General features: G+C 36.1%; 1 protein-coding gene across 3 annotated transcripts in view; it reads left to right on the forward strand.

The window, feature by feature from the left end:
- The window catches only part of LOC138176114 (ras association domain-containing protein 8-like), a 117798-nt gene that overhangs the window by 20945 nt on the left and 77095 nt on the right, over window positions 1-19758 (forward strand). The window contains exon 2 of one of the 3 annotated variants that reach the window (XM_069106869.1): window positions 8687-8734. The exons of the other annotated variants lie outside the window; for them this stretch is intronic. The gene's annotated coding sequence lies outside the window, so the exon portion shown is untranslated. The remainder of the gene's footprint in view (window positions 1-8686; window positions 8735-19758) is intronic. 3 annotated transcript variants of the gene reach the window in all.

Consider the following 19758-nt stretch of genomic DNA (forward strand, 5'->3'; position numbering starts at 1 on the left):
TTCCCATTCAGTTATTTATACTACAGAGGGGAATGACAGCTTCAAGTAGATGTTGTTCTGTCTTACTTATAAGTGGCGCCATTAGGCTTTTCACTTTTCACCACACCTTTGATATCTTCTTCTGGTACCCTGTGAACATTTCTCTCAACAGTTACACTTCTGCCACCCCAGTAGGATCTATTTTAAGTCCACTCAATCTGGTCAAGTTACTTTGCCTCTCTTTTTTCTAGTACCATTTTGTTTGTGTTCTATAGGCACATCTGGGACTGGTAGGCTCCACTTTTCTTGATGGGAAAAAGAGCTTGTTAGAAAAACTCTGAAAACCTTTTCAATCTGTGCTCTGTTGTTTTCCTTTGAGTTTCATCTTTAAATGCCCTCAGGATGACTTTGCATAATTGGGGCTCTGGCTAAGCTTTCTTAAAATTGTTTTTTACTTTGCCCTGCTTTTTTTATTCTTCTGTTTTATAAAGCAAAACTTTATAAAAAATATGCAAAATATTCTACCATTCTTATATGAATGAGTTCATATTATTTTAAATCTGTTCTGCCCTTTCCTGTGATAGCAGTCTTTTTATTAGGCAAGTAAAGTAGTTTTTCTTCAACTAAGGCACTTTTTAGGCCTTTTTAGTCTCATGTCAATTGGTTTTATATGTGTATGTATTTGGAAATGCTATAATTGGTGATGTCTCTATTCTTCTGTTCATATCCAGATTTTTTGAATCAATAGCTTGTTTAGGTTATTTTGGAGTTTAATTGTATATCATACCTTTTTTCTTTTTTCTTTCCTTCCTTTCTACTTATTTGATTTTTTATCTAAATAATCAATGGTTTGACTTTATACAGATAACTGTTTCAGGAATGATGCCTAGATGAGTAACTAGTCATTTCTGCAGTGCTCAAATATAATAAATTATCTGTGTCTTTTGTGTACACTATAATGTTACTGTAGATATATATGTATATGTATGTGACACACACACGCACACACACGTGGCCTATTTTATTCCTCATTCCTGGTCCATAATTTCTAACATTTTTTACTTTCTTTGTTTATTCTGAGCTCTTTATAGAATTTCTCTCCAGCTTCATCCTAGATATCAGAAGTTAGCACTTCGGCTGCAATTTTTTCCCCTTTCCCTCTCCTCTCCCATTTTCCCCCCTGGACTTAATTTTGTTTTCATTTAACAAGCATTTATTTTCTTCTCTCTCCCACTCCCTCCCCCTAACAGATATGCTTAACCAAGCAAAGCAAATTCCCACAGTGGTCATATCCAAAAAACTATGTCTCATTCTTCATCTTGAGTCCATCAGTTCTCTGCTGGAGGTAGCATTCTTCATTATCAGTAGTTTGGAAGCATGGGTGGTCAGTGCATTGATCAGAGTTCTTAAGTAATACAGAGTTTCTTGTCTTTAAAATATTATTATTACCATATACATTTTTTCTTGGTTCTGCTCATTTGACTGCACATTAGTTTAGTCTTCTCAGGTTTCTCCAAAACCTTTTTTTGTCATCTCTTATGGCACAATAATATTCCTTTATTCATATGCCATAATTTGTTCAACCATTCTCTGGCTCCCCCTTAGTTTTCAGTTCTTGCCACTACCAAAAAAAAAACCCTTAATATTTTTGTACATATCAGTCCTTTTCATTTTAAAAAATTTTTTGGGTATAGGATTAGTGTTTTAAAAAAAACACTTAAATTTTGTGTAGTTGAAATTATCCATTTTATCTTCTGGGATCTTTTATCCTTTGTTAGGTCATAAAGTCTGAAAGGTAATCTCTTCTTTACTCCTTTAATTTGCTTGTAATGTGACCTTTTATATCTAAGTCATGTATGCATTTGTATTTTACCTTGATATATGGTGTGAAGCTTTGGTCTAATTATTATCAGGCTACATTCCAGTTTGTAATTAATTTCATAGTGTTCTTGTATAGGATCTCACCTTTAGAGTACCAGTAGCTAATTTTAAATTTGTTATATAGGATCCTTCTTCTTAACCCTACCCCCTCACCCTCATGGTGTCATTTTTAAAATGATAAGAACTCAAAACAGTTTTGAATGGCCTAAAAAGAGTTTCATTGTTATTAAAATGTCTAGCCAAAATATAAGAACTTTTTATGGAAAAATTTTTTCTTAATGACTTTCATTTCTATTTGAACACAACTACATTCTATATTAAATGTTTATTAAAATGTACAATTATATACTTTTTTAAAAATTGCTAGGCAATTTAGGGGAAGCTTTGTGGCATAGAAATGATCACACAGGGTTGAGAATTGTGGGGTATGGGTTCCAGTTTGTGATCTGTTCTTTTGCTGGATGTCCTTAGGCATGGCACTCAAATTCTCTTTCCTCAGTGTAAAATGAGATAGCTCATAGCTTCTCCCAGGTAATAAACAACACAGATTAGATTTGAAAACAGATGCTCTGCTCTGCATATAAGTCCAGTACTTCTTCCACTCCACCATGCTAGCTGGACAATAGGTCTTCCTAACTCAGATTTCAATCCTCAGTTGTCTTTTCATTCATGACAAGTCCAAGTTTTACTTTGACTTAAGAATCAAAGACTTTAGAGCACTTGAGAAAGGACCATTGCTGATCTCTTGGACATTTTTGTGGTGTTTTTATTGAATGATAAAGATATTATTTCAATTAATATCATTCAAAGATATTGAATGATAAAGATATTATTTCAATGATTTTTTAAGAATGACATGACATTAATCCATTTTTAGTTATTATAATTTGCCTGGAGCCTTAGAAAAATTGAAGTTATTTTTGTTATTTAAAAAAAATATTAGAAGCATCTCATCTTGCAAATATTGAATCTCCTTGCCAAGTGGAGAGGCATACCAGCCAAAGGCTATATTGGTTTAGTATACAATCTCATTTGCAAAACGTAACAGAGAAAGATGACAGAAGATTATAGACATCTTCTAACAAACAATGAAAGGCAGTTGAAAGAAAGTTTGGCATGAAACCCAGATAAGCAAAGAACATTGGTAGATAAAATTGGAAAGAGGACAAAAAAAGATGTGAAGTTGAATGAATCTGCCCGTGTTTGTATCAATTCTCATCACTAGTGAGAGGAACCATCACATTTGGTCTCTTCTACTTCCACACTGAATGCTTTCTGGGTGGAAAAGGCATCGGTGTTGGACTTGACCAAATCCACTTTGAGGGCAATTCAAGTTTAAAGGCACTTAGGGATTGGTGTAAACATGTAAGTGTATGTATGTTCACACACATATATATTACATATACATGGATACATCTATAGCTATATATCTCTATTGCTCTATCTGTAATTGCAAAGAAGGGAAGATTGCAAAAGAAGGGAATGGTTCAGAGTGAACTTCTAGAAATCTTCAAGCAGAAGCCTGCCTTATTGGATATGTTATACTGAGGATTCCGTTTCATGTGTGACTTGGTTTCTGTGGTCTCTGAGATCCCTTCTGTTATTCTCTGATTCTGAATAGTAGATTGTAAAACATCAAGAAAAAGTTGACTGAGAAGATCTGAAGTGGTAACCCATCTTCCTCCTTTCTCAATATTTCATGGAATTTGTAGTCTCCTTGATGGGAGTATATATTGCTTCCACCAGAGCACATAATTGGAACATAATCTAGTTGGGAAGGGACCCCAGAAACTGTCTAGTCCAACTGCCTAATTTAGATGAGGAAGCTGAAGTTTAGAGAAGTAACAGTAGACTAGTGATTCCAGTTCATGCCCATCTGTCAAAGCTTTTATTAAGTGCCTACTATGTGCCAGGGACTTTATGAAGCACTGGTGATACAAAGAAAGGGAAAAAACCGTCCCTGTTCTCAAGGAGCTTACAGTCTAATAGGGGAGACAACATGAACACCCTCATACAAGCAAGCTAAATTCAAGATAATCAGCTGAGGAGAAGGCACTAATTTTTTTTTTTAAGCAATTGAGGTTAAGTAACTTGCTGAAGGTTACACAGACAGTTATGATTTTGTGTGGGTGTTAAGTATCTGAGGCTGGAACCGATCCTGGGTCTCCCGACTCTGGAGCCAGATCTTACTAACCATGCCACCTGGCCGCCCTGGAGAAGGCACTAATTTTAAGGGGGATTGGGAAAAGCTGCCTGGGATTCATGGGGACTCAAGTGTAGTGCTCCGGGTTCATCACTCAAGTGCCCCTGCATACTTCTTGTTCATATTTTTCTATGTCTCCTCCATAGAGGATTTGCTAAAGGTCTTCATCGGAGTCTGTTAATAGCTCATGGATATCATATAGGCCCTCCATTTATGATCTCTTACTTGTGCTCCGTACATGGCCTGTATTCAAATCCTCTTTCTAACAGTCATTACCTTCATGCCCCCAAGCATCTCACAACCTCTGCCTCTGTAAAATGTAAATTGTCTGTAAAATGGGTGGGTTGGATTAGATGGCTTCTAAGGTCCCTTTAAGCTCTAGATTTATGCTACTTTTCTAGTAATACAAGTCCTTGGTGATGTCTTTTGTAGTGCTTTTCCATCTCTATATTATACTAATTAATTGCCTTGCAAAATTGTTTTGTATTTATAGTTCAAACATGAGAAGGGAACAGATAAATTTTTGTACACAATTTTCTGTAGTAATTTTAGAGGGGGCAGCTAGGTGGCACAGTGAATAGAGTAGGACCTGAGTTCAAATCCTACCTCAGATACTTAACATTTACTAGCCATATATGACTGTGGACAAGTAACTTAACCCCAATTGTCCTGCCTTCCCCCCAAAAAAAAATTTTTTTCTTAAAAGCAAAAAAAAGTATAGAGGTCATGTTTATTGTGTTTTTTTTTTTAAATCTTTTGGCAGGAACAAAATACAAACGAGTTTTTGTACATATGTTAAAATGTATAGGATTGTATGACATGTGATTACAAAAAGGACTTTAATGTGGGTGAATATTGGCTTAAAATAGGAAGATGGTGCTCACTTAAGTTGTTTTACTAATGTCATAGAAGATTTTCTTTCCGAAGTCCAAACAAAAGAAGCCTTCCTTACATGTAGCTCTTTGTAATTTAAATGGAACCAATTCCATTTGTCTCTGGAACATGAAAGTCTCCTCTGAGTGCATAGCATTTTGAAAGAAATTGCTGAACATTCACACGAAGTACAATATGGAGAAAAATGCATATTGCACAAATTGAAATGCAACTGGAAGGGAAATTCTGTGTGTGTGTGTATAACATCTATTTCTTTTTTTTTTTTAAAGGCGATCGGGGTTAAGTAACTTGTTCAAGGTTACAGGACCAGTTATTTCTGGGTGTGGTGCTAAGTATCTGAGCCCAGATTTGATCCCCAGGTCATCCTGACACTGGAGCCAGTGCTCTTAGTGGCTGAGCCACCTGGCCGCCCCTAAGCAATTGGGGTTAAGTAACTTGCTCAAGGTTACACAGCCAAGTGTTTCTGGGTGTGGTGCTAAGTGTCTGAGCCCGGATTTGATCCCAACACTGGAGCCTGTGCTCTTACTTGCTGTGCTACCTGGCTGCCCCTATAACATCTATTTCCATATGAATGTATATCTGTGTGACACATACAGATAATAATAATTAAGAATTATTGTTCTTGGGGCAAACACTACAGATTGTAACCTGGTAAATTTGGCACCCCTTGATACCACCATGAAAGGTAAAGTGAGGAAAAATAATCCCCAGGATATACTAAAGCAGTGTTGTGAAACTCAAATAGGAACAGGGGCAACTAATTCATACATAAAGTTCCCTGTCCACAAAACATTGACTGAGTTTTCAATATAATATTAGCTATGCATTATTGTATTTTAACTTACTTTGTTAAGCATTTCCCAAGTACATTTTAATCTGGTTTGGAACCCATTTGGGAAATGTGACTCATGGGCAATGTTTGAATGCTGGAGTCTATGTCCTTAAGGGGAGGAAGGCCATTTGGTAATTTCTATTTAAACTTATCTTTGCACCTAATTATCAAGAATAATTATTTGTTTCTCCATACCTGGCATCCAAGAAGCCTGAGGGATAGATTGACAACCTTTACAACAAACAGATCCTTTAAGGGAGAAGGATGAAAGAGGTCTTGAATAAATCAATCAATAAACATTTGTTAGGCACCTGCTATGAGCCAGGCACTGTGCTAAGTGCTAAGATACTAAATGAGGCAAAAGACAATCCCTATCCTCAAGGAGTTTGAACCCAATCTTCTGACCTCCCTTCCCCAACCCTCAGAGTATCACATGACAGCCATAAAGGACCTCAGAGATCATTAAGTGCAGGTGTGAGCAAACCATGGCCCTGGGCTAAATTCTTTTTCTTATGAGCTATGAATGATTTTTTGGACACTGAGCTAGGAAAAGTTCTGGCAGGATTTGGCCCTTAGGCAGTAGTTTACTAATATCATTCTAGTCCAAATTCTTGATTTTTACAGATAGCAAAACAGTTAGTGTCCAGCAGGGACTAGAATCTAGTACTCCTGACTTCCAGTCTAAGACATCATATGCTCTCCTCCTCTCCTCTGTCTGTCTGTCTGTCAGTTTCTCCCTTCTCCCTCTCTATCTCTTTCTCTCTCTGTGCCCCCTCCCCCCTTTCTCTCTCTTTTCCTCCCCTGTCCCTCCCCCTTCCTCTTCTCACTCTCCCTTTCTCCTCTTAGTCTGGTTAAGACCTTAGATACCTCCAACCCAAGTCTGTGGGAACTACCCCTTATCTCACATTGGGAGCCTGCTCAGGTCTCCACTTTCACCATCTGTCACTGGCCTTTGGTACATTAGGCAACTCTCCTGAGGACATAATAGTGGTAGAGAATGAACAGTCATGGAAGATTTGTGATCTGTACTGATGAAGAAAGTAGAGACACTTAGGAAATCAGTATGTTAGCATATGCCTGGGATGCTTAGATCAGCTGATTGGAGTGTGGTGCCAATGAGGTCAAAGTGGCAGATTTGTTCCCCAAATAGACCTTTTCCTAAATTAGCCATTTTGTAAATAGGTATTATTTTGGCACAAGGGGAATGGGACCAGAGTGGGACCAGGTCAATCAAATCCATTAACACTACTGGGAAAATTATTGAAAATATGTCATTGGTAAATTAGTAGTCACTGTGTTTTTTCTTAAAAGTATAATAGGGGAGTGGCTGGGTGGCACAATGAACAAAGCACTGGCCCTGGAGTCAGGAGGACCTGAGTTCAAATTCAGCCTCAGACACTTAACCCCAAACTAGCTGTGTGACCTTGGGTAAGTCAATTAACCCCAATTGCCCTCCAAAAAGCAAAAAAAAAAAAAAGTAGGAATATAATCTATTGGTAATGGAAACTGGATACTTTTACCTAGTTGCTTTTTTTGTTTTAACCAGAAGGTCTTTGATTTTAATGATGATTCAAGTTCCTATTGTATTGTATTATATTGGAATGTATTGTTCATTGTACTCTAACAACTTGGTGAAACTATTCAAATTGTGAATTTTTTCACATTATATTTTGAATACTTTTCTTTTAAACTGCCCCAACAGAAAATGGGGAACTCTGCTACCTGTCATTCCTATGCATTCTGGAATATATGTGATATCTGTTTTAGGAAAGAAAAATTCTATAAAATGATGTTTCTATATATTAAATTCTTATTCCTCATCAGCTTCCATTATACTACCAGATTCCTACAGAAAAGAATTTTTACCAAGGTAATTAAGTCATATATAAAACCACAACAAATCTTATTAAGGGAAAAGATTCATTTTCCAATAAAGTATGCAAAATTACTAAAATACTGAGAATACTAGAAAGTGAATTATTGACATGAAATGATAGCACAAGCAAGATATGTTATGGGAAAGGGACTTGCCAACTCACTCTCTGAATTAAACTTTTGTTACTTCAGATTTCCTTACTACTCACTGAAGAAAACTTTTTTTGGGGGGAGGAGGCAAGGATTTCCTAAGATAGCTGTTTTGATGGACAACTCAATAGTTTCCTACAGTGCTTGATCTCCCTTTGAAATGTTAATGATCACAAATGACCAGTTCCTGTTCAGTGACAACAGAGGTTGGCACAATTTCATGCCAGTGGTGTAGTTAAAGCAGAATCATGGGGGAAGGGAGGAGAGGAATTTGGTCACACTATTTTCCCACATAGCTAAATCACTTTTTTGGAGGGAGGGGGTATTTAAATAAGAAAATGAAAAAGACCTCTGAAATTCAGAATGAAATGCTGACATTGGAATCTTTGCTTTTTAGACAGCTTGTAAACATTCAGCCCTTACCAGGGTACTGGGGATGGGACTTCCTACCACAGCCACCACCCTGGCAGCTATTTTTAGTTCAAAACTGGATTGTACTGGGTTGGTAGTGGTAGCGAGATGCCCTGGGGCCAGACTTGTTCAGAGCAGCTGGCAAATTCCATAAACCAAGGGGTTCAAGTTAAGAATATTAAATCAACATGCTAATTTATAAACATTACGGGTTAAATTCTGTTAGACTGCCATAGGCTGAGAGATAATTGTTCATTTTGGGAGAAGGGTGAAAGGGAAAAGACTTTTCAAATACTTTAAAATGCATCTGATTTATTTCAATATGAGTTTTTGTTGTTTTTTAAAATTCTCATTAATTATAGCCTTCCAAAAGTAGAATGGTCTTCCACAGCAGGTAATGAATTCTTCGTTACTGGTGATATTCCAGTTGAAGTTGGTTGATCTCTTGTTCATTGTTGTAGATGATGTTCTTGCTAGAGTATGGACTGGACTAAAGTGATGTTTCAAAGGTATGTCCAACTTAAGGTTCTCCAGTTCTATGAAATATAACTAAATATTTGGTAAGAACAAGAATGGTGTTTGATTGATTTAAGCTCTTTTAAGTAATGTTGGGGCCTTCTCCAGTGATTAGAACAGTACTTTCAATACAAGGCATTTATTAAATATTTGCTCAAATGAATTGAATGAGTATGCAAACAAGTAGATATTAAAAACCCTAATAGGTCAAAATATATCATTTCAAGCATTTTCATTTAGCATTGATTACATCATATACTTTGTCCATATTTGGGACTGTTTTTTTAAAATTCCAAAAACATTTTTGGAAATAAGCATGAAATATTTTTAAGAATTTTGGAGATAAGCATGAAATATTTTTAAGAATGCTATTTGGAATTATGTTGCTTTTAAATGAGCATGTTATTAGCAATAATAGCAGCTTGTATTTAAATAACCTATTCAAAAAACAACAATTTGTGAATCAGATTTTTAAAACTGATCCTTGCAAAGTCCTATAAGATAGGTGTGAAAAGTTTCCTTTTTCTGACTCAGTAGCTAAGGTACAGATATTAATTCTGTTGTGTAGGATCATACAGACCAGTGGGGAAGTAGGGACTTCAGTCTCATCCTGATGATAAATGACCAGTTTAGGGCATTAGCTTACTAGTCCTTTTCTTATATTGTCTTATATTAAAGTGTTTTTCAAAAGTGTTAACCAAATAGGAAGGTTTTTGTTAAAGTTACAAAATTTCCTTATCTAAAAAATTAAGACCACTATTTCAAAGTTCCTTCCAGCTTATAAAGAGTCAATAATTATTCCTATAGTGATGCATACAATGTCCAAATGACTGGTAGATACAGTATTTCAGTATTTCCTGTGTAGCATTCTATTTTACATTGCATAACAAGCTGCCATGTGCCCACTACAGCTGAACATGTGCTCTGTTAGTACCATTAGCCTGTAGACTGTGCTTAGTTAGTGACCTTGGAGGCATTAGAGTAGATCAGTTCTTCCCAAGATGTCAGAGCTAAACTAGGATAAGATGGGATGCTATTCCAGAATGTAATCTATAAGACCACCTTTTCAAAGAGGAGTAAGTTCAATGTCCAAAGAAGTCTGTTGACATAGTAACATACTGTAAGTAAGGAAGAACTCTAATTATGGGTCTAACATTTCAGGTTACAAAGGCACACACTAATCTCTCTATAAAAGTAAAGCAGTATAATGTTCTTTCAGTTTGTAAACTACTTCAGTTCTACAAGTGTTCTGTTGAACATGGGTCACTTCACCCCTCTAAGATTTGTTTTCTTCATTTTTAAAGGATGACAATATTTGTCAACATGATAGGATTGTTATAAGGATCAAATGCAATAACATACAAAGTGCCTTTTGAAAACAAAATGCTATATAAATATGGCTATTCATAGGATCACAGATTTAGAGCTGTAGGGGCCATTAGAATTCTATCAAGTATTTTCTGTCATGTAGAACCATGCTTAGCAATAAGATGTAGCAGCTGAGTTCTCTTTTATTCATAATTCTTACTGTTACATGAAGATAAAGAATGCCATCTGAAATTTTTTTTAAATCAAATTACTAAATTATAATAAGATTTTTAAGGCAAATCACAAAGCTATCTTATTAATACTATATACTTGATTGGTCTTTCATTAACTGTGTTCAACTGTGAAATTAAGTTTATAATGAAATTGTTCTGGGGTAGAATTGTCAATAAGATGACAGAATTTTAGGTGACTTAAGCTGAAGTGTGACATGGTATCACAGATGTTTCAGATGGCAATTATAAAATTTCATTCACATAGTTTATTGCACAAAGCAGCAAGACTTGTTTTCTGACTTGGCTTATGGAGATCATAAGCCATACTGCTAACCCTTATGTATTTGGTAGTGCTAATTACTTCAATAAACAAGGGGCCATATGTGTTCACAGTTTGAAGGAGAATTAACTCAGCCCACTAGATTCCATTTAATAATGGCATTTTTAAGTGCACTCAAAGTCTCATGGTGACATAAAATGGAAAATTTCAGTATTTTTCTCTAGATCTGGGGAACCATATTTGAACTGAGCTTGATTTTGTTTGATTCATAACTGTTTCCCCCCCAAAAAAAATTTTAAACTTTTTTCCTTTATTTTGAGTTCCAAATTCTCCCCTTCCCTTTTCTCTCACTCTCCCCTTAAGAAGACAAGCAATACGATATTGCTTATACATGTGAACTCATGCAAAACATTTCCATATTTGTCATGTTAGAAAAACAAAGCAAGAAAAATAAACTGGAAAAAATATACTTCAGTCCGCATTCACAGTTCATCAGTTCTCTCTCTGGAGGTGAATAGCATTTTTCATCATGGGCCTTTTGAAATTGTCTTGGATCATTGTATTGAATAGAGTAGCTAAGTCTTTCACAGTTAATCGTCATGACAATATTGCTGTTAACTTTGTAAAACCTAGTGTTGCTCACTTTGCTTTGCATTTGTTCATACAAGTCTTCCTAGGTTTTTCTGAAACCATCCCCTTTATTATTCATTTCTTACAGTACAATAGTATTCCATCACAATCATAACACAACTTGTTCAACCATTTTCCATTTAATGGATATCCTCTCAATTTCTAATTCTTAGCCATCACAAAAAGAACTGCCATAAATATTTTTGTACATATAACTCCTTTTCCTTTTTCTTTGATCTATATGGGATACACATTTAGTAGTGGTATTGTTGGGTAAAAGGGTATGCACAGTTTTTATAGCCCTTTATATTTGAGAATGGAGGCCTTTATCATAAACATACTGCAACTTTCACACACACACACACACACACCTCCCACCCTCTACCTCCTGCCCAGTTTCTTGCTTCTGGTTTTGGCTGCATTTATTTCATTTGTTCAAAACCTTTTTAATTTCATGTAATCTAAATTATCCATTTTCTTTCCAGTAATCTTCTCTACTTTTTGTTTGGTGATAAACTTCACTTATCCTTAAATATGACAGGTAAATTTTTCAATACTCTTCTAATTTACTTATGATTATTTACTTGGGTGTTTAAATCACTTACCCATTTTAACCTTATCTTGCTTTACAGTGTGAGAAGCTATGCCTAGCTTCTGCCAGACCTTGTCTTTGTACACACTGTGAGATGGTCTATGTTTTGATGATTACCTTCTTGCAGTATAGTTTGAAGTCTGGTACTGATAGACCACGTTCCTTCACATTTTTTTTCATCAGTTCCCTTGAGAATCCATTACCATTTGTTCTTCCAGATGAATTTTGTTTTTTCTTGCTCTATAAAATAATTATTTGGTAGTTTTATTAGTGTGGCACTAAATAAATATAGTAACTTTTCTAAAATTAGGTGTCTGTGAGAGTTTTTGCTTTGTTGTATGAAACAAAACAAAAACATTTTTTAAAATTGTGCCTATAAATATTAAAGAATTTTATTTATTCAGCAAACATGCATCTGCTCTGTAAAAGGCACTGTTAATCAATATGGCAGATGTAAAGATTATCTGCCCTCAATCACATTATAATCTAATAGGAAAGTAACACACACACAAACACAAACTACAACACAATACTTAAGTACACAGGTAGCTCTAATCTCATTGATGGGGATGTTCCTGCCAGTGATGTAGAATGCAACACATCTATACCTCCCCATCCTGTTTGACTGTAGTCCAGCCCTTTTTTGTAAGTTTGCTACAGGTATTCTATACAAAGTGCTTTGAATGACTCTTCTATTTTCTTTTGATATTGGGAGAATGCCAGTGGAGAATATGGGCTGTCCTTTTAATGTGACCATCTTTTTTGATCACACATTTCTTGGTTGGTATCCTTTACCTGGGCTCTTTGTAATTCATTGCAACCTGTTCACAACTATCATGTGTCTTGCTAGTGTCCTCTAAATGAGACTCAGTCTTCATTTCTAAGAGGCTATATAGTGTTTCTTACAGTATTCCATACCAGTAAAAAATTGAATTGAAAAAAATGAGCCTTCATATCAGGGACAATCTGGGGGTCATTAAAGGAGCTTTTCAGCATCCCAAAAGTGTTTTAATGTTCTCTTCTCCTTTTAGTAATGAATGTAGTTCATTGCCCATTGATATTATCTGCCTAAGAATAGTACATTTATGCCAGTTAATGAGATCTATTAGTTGTCTAACTACATTCTTCACCTACTTTGCATTTCTTTGTAGATAATTGGACCAAACTCTTAAATGGTTAGATATTTCATCCAGGAGCCCTATGCTAGGGTTTTATGCAACCAGCATAATGTCATTTCTAAATAAGACTATGTAGAATACCTTACCATCTATGGAGTATCTCTTGTTAGTGGATCTTTTTACCTCTCTCTGACTCATTTGGGGTGTAGTAGTGTCACTGAAACAAGTCACTTTTAGGGTAAAGTTCCAAAATTATTTTCCAGAACACTCCACCAATTATATGAGAGTGCTGTCCTCCTATAACCCTCCAACAATTAGCATTTCCTCTTGTAGTCTGATGGGTGTGAGGTTAAAAACTGAGCTTTAATTTGCATTTCTATTATTATTAATTAGGAACATTTTTATATCTTTGCTGATAGCTTGTCAATTGTAGCTAAGCCACTGCCTTCTCTTATTCTGTGGACAATTTACTGAATTTCTTCAAATTAACATGTTGAACTTTGAAAGCTGAGATCGTTGGATGTATGTTCCTCCATTTATTTCTTTGGACATTATCGTTAAAATTCTCTTTCATTTTTAAAGTTGTACTTTGTCTCTAATTTTGCTTCCACTTTATTGTGTGTTTCTTTGTATTAGTAATTTTTCCCACTTGACCACTAATTTGGGGTTCTTTACCTTAGTTCAATGAACTTTTTGGGGGGTGATATTTTGATAACATTTTTGATATAACTGGTTTCCTTTGCAATCCTATATATTTTACTTTATGCATTTTAAAACATTATTCTGAAAAGATTTCACCAGAGTATCAAAGGGAATTCCTATGACATAAAAAAGATTAATAATCCCTACTTTATACTATCCCAGATTCTTTTTGTTGATTTATGTTGTTGCTTAACAAATGTTTCTTTTACTTGGCAGAATGTCTCTTTTATTTAGTCATCTCTTTCTTCCCCTCTTTTGTCCTTTTTCTGTTCCTGCCTAGTTAAATGATTACTTTAAAATCTCAGTCTTATTTTTAGTAATTTTCTTTTACTGCATCTTCTTTTTCAAGAAGTTTTTGTTTGCTTTGTCCTCATTGTTCCCCTTCTTTTCCAATCTATTCTGAATATTATTTTCTGATTGACAAACTATACTCTTGTGTATTCCTTTCTTATACTCCCTGACCTTTTTGTTAGGTGCTCTGAAGTATGAAGATTGAGCTCCCTCTTTTGTCTAGTTTAGTTTTGCTTTTGCAGTTCTACCCGTTTTCCATTTTTAAATGTTTTTGTCTCATTCTTAAAAATATCAATGCTTGAGGGAAGCACTGTCAGCATCATGTGATAGGAGTAACGTTGTGTGCCCAAATGGTGAGTCCTGGCCCCACATGCTGTCCTTGCCATGATCAGCCTCCATCTCAAAGACCATGTTCTCCCAACTCTGCCTCTCCTCACTGCTTTGGATACCCTTTGCTTCTTGAAACTCAATCTACTGTGGTGGGATACTGTCCCACCACACAACACTCTTGAAAAGAATACACAAGCTCCACCCAGATATAAGGAGATTCCTGTATCTTACTGAGGACACATACCAGTATTCCCCCTGGGAATATTTTCATCCACTTTTTGGCCCATAGACCACTCATGTGGGTACTCTTCTCCTAAGCACTCTCTCTACATCACCCAGCAACTTCCTCTACCTCTTTCCTAGAGACTATAGAAATTATCACTCCTTTATTTGTTGTTCTTTTCTGCCTATGGCTTGTAGAATTCTTGCAAGTGAAGTTAAGGAGGTAAGTATCACCCATTCCCATCCCATTGTATAAATAATCTCCTAATTTTCTGTTCCCACCTGCTAAAGACATTGACCTACCTCTAGGGGCTCATAGGACTTAGTCCTTGATGCAGAAAAATTCAGCTCTACCACTTTTGTTTGTTTTTTTATTCTTTCAAGTTTTTAACACTTTATGTTCTTTTTGATCTCTGAAGGTTCTTCAGTATTCTAAAACTATGTTTGTCTTAGAAAAACTTAATAACCTCTAAACAAAATAATTGATTTGTTTTTAGTCTTCTTGATAATTGGAATTTTTCCTTGTCTTTTTCTTATGCTTCTCTTTGTGTTTATAAATGGAAGAATCTGTTAACCATAGGGTTTTTTTTTTCAATGAATGCCTCAAATATTTTTCTTTTTGAACATTTTTTTTCATTGATGACAAGTGCAATTTTGTTTTCCTTGTAGCATTCTTTGGATTTTCTCGATGTTGTGTTTTATTCAGAAGTTCCGGGCAGTTTTCTTTAACTTTCGGCCTTATGATATTCAGGTTTTTAGAGTTAGCATATTCATTTCAGAAACTCATCATCTTTGTTACATTTGCATATTCTGTCTTTTCATGACTTCGGCCTATATAGAGTTAATATTTGTTTCTTTTGTGCCAGATCATCTACCACATCACTTTTTTGTGATACAAATTTTTTTCTATTTTTGTTTCTAATCTGTTTGTTTTTGTTTTAGAAATCTGTTAATATTTTTCATAGCCTCCATTTCTTTGAAGAGATTCTCCATCCTGTATTTGATTTTTTTCCTTAGTTTACTAATTCTTTTTTTTTTTAAGCAATTGGGGTTAAGTAACTTGCTCAAGGTTACACAGCCAGGTGTTTCTGGGTGGGTGCTAAGTGTCAGAGCCCGGATTCGATCCCAGGTCATCCCAACTCTGGGACCGGTGCTCTTAGTCTCTGTGTTACCTGGCCACTCCACTAATTCTTTTTTTGATATTCTTCATTGAGAGCTTTAATTTCTTACCTCAATTTATTGTCTTATTTTATGTTTTTTTGAACCTCTCTGGAAGTTTTTGTCCCACTCAGCTCATGATCTCTGGAGAAGCCACAGGATTATGTCCTGTTAGTCAATTTTGTTTCAGACTCGTTCACATTATATCTATTTGACTTATTTTGATTGCTCTTTGAAGTTTTCCTCATTCTTTTGTTTTTAGGCTCTACTTAGTTCTTTCTAGTTCTGTTGGTGTTCAGCTATTCTTTTATTCCTTATCCTGCACTCTTTGGCCTTTTCTCTTTGATTGCTTCAGAGATTGTGGAGGCTGGCTATTCATCCACCTTACCATCTTTGGAAGAGAACAATGGATCTAGTACTTTGTCCTGAGTCACTTCTCAGAGGATAGAATTGATCTTAATTGGTTTTCCAGGCTCCTTTCCATTATACCTGACAGCATCCTGCCCCACTCTAACCTGTGGTTTTATGTCCAACCATATTAGATAGATAGATAGATAGATAGATAGATAGATAGATAGATAGATAGATAGATAGATAGATATAGATTTTTTTTTCAAGCAATCGGGGTTAAGTAACTTGCTCAAGGTTACACAGCCAGTTATTTCTGGGTGTGGTGCTGAGTATCTGAGTCTGGATTTGATCCCCAGGTCATCCCGACACTGGAGCGGGTGCTCTTACTCACTGAGCCACCTGGCCGCCCCTAATTAATTGGGGTTAAGTAACTTGCTCAAGGTTACACAGCCAGGTGTTTCTGGGTGGGTGCTAACTGTCTGAGCCCTAATTCGATCCCCAAGTCATCCCGACACTGAAGCCGGTGCTCTTACTCGCTGTGCTACCTGGCCGCCCCCATATAACATATTTTTAAGCTAACTAGATTCCTCTCTCCATTCCCTTTCCAGACTCAGACACTTAGAAGTTGTGTGACCTTGGGTCAGTCACCTTCTGAGTGCCTCAGTTTACTCAACTGTTTTTGTTGTTCAATCATACCCAACTCTTTAGGACCTCATGGGTCCAGGGGGTTTTCTTGGCAAAGACACTGGAGTGGTTTACCATTTCCTTCTCTAGCCGACTAAGACAGAGGTTAAGTGAGTTGCCCAGGGTCACACAGCTGATAAGTGACTAATGCCATTTTAAATTCAGGTCTTGCTGACCCTTGGGCCAGCACTCTATCCACTGAGCGACCTAGCTGCCTCCTCAGCTGTCAAATGGGGATAATAATACACCTACCTCCTAGGGTCTGTGTGAGGATCAGATGAGATACTTGTAAAGTGATTAGCATACATAGTGCCTGGCACATAGTAGACAGTACACACATGCTAGTTATTATTGTTCTGCCTTTTATATGGTTAGGCAGAACCAGTTTCTACTGTATTTCCTGTAGGGTATGTGTGTAGTGGGGTTATTAAGACAGCCACTGCAGCTGTAGAAAATCTCTATATCTGGGTTTCCAGTCCTAAATATCTGAGTTTGCTTATATTCACCACAACTGACATTTTGGAGCATTCAAAGATAGAGATGCTTAGTGAGAGTTCTAATTATAAATGTTCTCTGGTGGTGATTCAAGGTGTTTTTACCTTGTGAACTGTATTCTCTCTTATCTAATGGAGTCAGCTGTAATTACTCTACATTGGGCACATAATTGCTTTCTTTTGAGGTTTAGGGGTTAAAACAATTTACAGAAAGTAATTATTTTACCATCTTTCTGGTCATGTGACTCTAATTCTTATAATTTCTATCATAGAAAATCCTTCCTTATTAATGATACTTAGAGCCAGAATATAATTTCCTTTGTTGGTTCCTCTGCCTTTTGGAGGACAAAATTTTTATTAAGGCAAATCAAATTAGTAGCTGTCCTTTTGGCAGATCTAGTACATATCCATGGAACTGATATCCCCTCCTTCCCCCAGTCCTCTATCACTACTATACCATACCAAGGTTGTGATATTTTCTGAATTCTTCATTTATTTTCTCTTTTTGTTAAGGCAATGTGAAGTATAATCTGAATATATCATTGCTTCTGTCTTCATTGATATTTACCAAAGTGCGTCTACCATGATTTTCCCCTCTGATTCCTAAATTTCCTGACATGATTATTTCTTTTTAATGCATTTCCCAGTTAAGTTCATCCTCCCCAAGTTTCTCCAATATTTTTGAGATCAAACTTATTTATTGAGCTAGGATGTCTTCCCATGAGACTTGATTTTACCTCTATTTTTTGCAATTATGCTTAGAGACCAAAGTCATGGATTTTTCTTAGTGGCGCTTTTGTTGAATTTTTGTTTTCTGAAAACTTCCAACTCTTTCAACTTCTAATTTGTAGGTTCACTCTATTCATTGTGTGTGTGTGTGTGTGTGTGTACTTACTGATACATGTAGGGAGAGACTTTTTTCTGTCCCCCATATTTTTCTTTTCAACTTTTTTTTTCAATTAACAAGCAGTTCATTTTTTTTACTGTCAACATAACTTAGAAAAAGGAAAGCCTAGTCCTTATGCTAAGTAGAAATAATCAAGCAAACAAATTCCCACACATAATGAAACATAAATATGTCTCATTCTGCCCCTTGAATCTGTAACTTATCTATTAGGAGAATTATCCTCCTGGTTTTTCTTGTTTCAATTTATATCAGTTCACACAGGTCTTCCCAGGTTTTTCTGAAACCATACCATTCATCTCTATTCCATTGACACTATTCCATTACATTTTTATACCATAATTTTGCACAGCCATGTCCCAGTTGATGGCCACTCCCTTAGTTTCAATTTCTTTGCCACTACAAAAAAAAATGCTGTTATAAATATTTTTGCCATGGATTCTTTTCTACCTTCTTTGATCTCTTTGGGATAATAGATCCAGTAGTGATATGGCTGGGTCAAAAAGCATGTAAAATTTAGTGATTGGGGGGGAGGGGAAGGTGAGAGGTGGGAAGCATAATTCCAAATTGTATTCCAGAATGGCTGGACCAATTTATAGTTTCACTAAGATCGAATTAATGTGCCTGTTTAACTGAAGTCTCTCCAATAATTCTCATTCTTTTCCTTTTTTGGTCATTTTTGCCAGTCTGATAGATTTGAGGCAGAAGCTCAGAATTGCTTTAATTTTCATTTTTCTAATAATTAATGGTTTCAACCATCTTTTTTGTATAGCTGTTAGGGGCTTAGATTTCTTCCACTGAAAGAAGGATATTCTTTGACTATTTACCAATTATAGCCCTTATTTTTCAGTTAAATGACCTTTTTAATTTGATTTTCATGGCCTTAGGCAATTACATTCTTAGCAACCTGTGTTAGGTGCAGTCATCCCTGTAATTCCTATAATTCTTCTTAACCAGATGTTTCTAAATCTTTCATGTCTATGAATCCCTTTGTCACCTGGTTTAGACTTCATCTAGTCTAAGCCCTATTAGGCTTTTCACAAGATGCCTAATTATTTTATAGATAACATATTTCTGAAGTGTTGACTGTCTTTATAGTTTAAATTTCTTATTTGTTACTCTGATTTTCTTTCCTCCTATTTTTTTTTTTGAGCAATTGGGGTTAAGTAACTTGCCCAAGGTTAACCGACCAGTTGTGTGTGTGTGTGTGTGTGTGTGTGTGTGTGTGTGTGTGTGTGTGTGTGTGTGTTGGGGGGGGGGCGGTGTTAAGTATCTGAGGCCTGAACTCATCCCGGGTCCTCCCGACTCTGGGGCCAGCACTCTTACTCAACTGTGCCACCTAGCTGCCCCTCCTATTTCTTAATAAAGGATGAAAGCATTATGTTTTATAATGTGTTCCTGGCTTTAGCCAGGCATCTGTGACAAAAGAGGTCCTGACTAGTCTAGAATATATAGTCAACTTAAAGTCTTTTCTTTCTTTCTTTCTTTCTTTCTTTCTTTCTTTCTTTCTTTCTTTCTTTCTTTCTTTCTTTCTTTCTCTTTCTTTCTCTCTCTCTCTCTCTCTCTCTCTCCCTCTCTCTCCTTCCCTCCCTCCCTTCCTTCCTTCCTTCCTTCCTTCCTTCCTTCCATATTTTTGGTATCACTGCCACTTTTCCAAGACCTGATACACATATTCTCTCTCTCTCTCTCTCTCTCTCTCTCTCTCTCTCTCTCTCTCTCT

Source organism: Petaurus breviceps, unplaced genomic scaffold (genome assembly GCF_028583685.1).
Source record: "Petaurus breviceps papuanus isolate PSGF00001 unplaced genomic scaffold, PetGlider_PUasm1.0 81, whole genome shotgun sequence".
Classification (NCBI taxonomy): domain Eukaryota; kingdom Metazoa; phylum Chordata; class Mammalia; order Diprotodontia; family Petauridae; genus Petaurus; species Petaurus breviceps.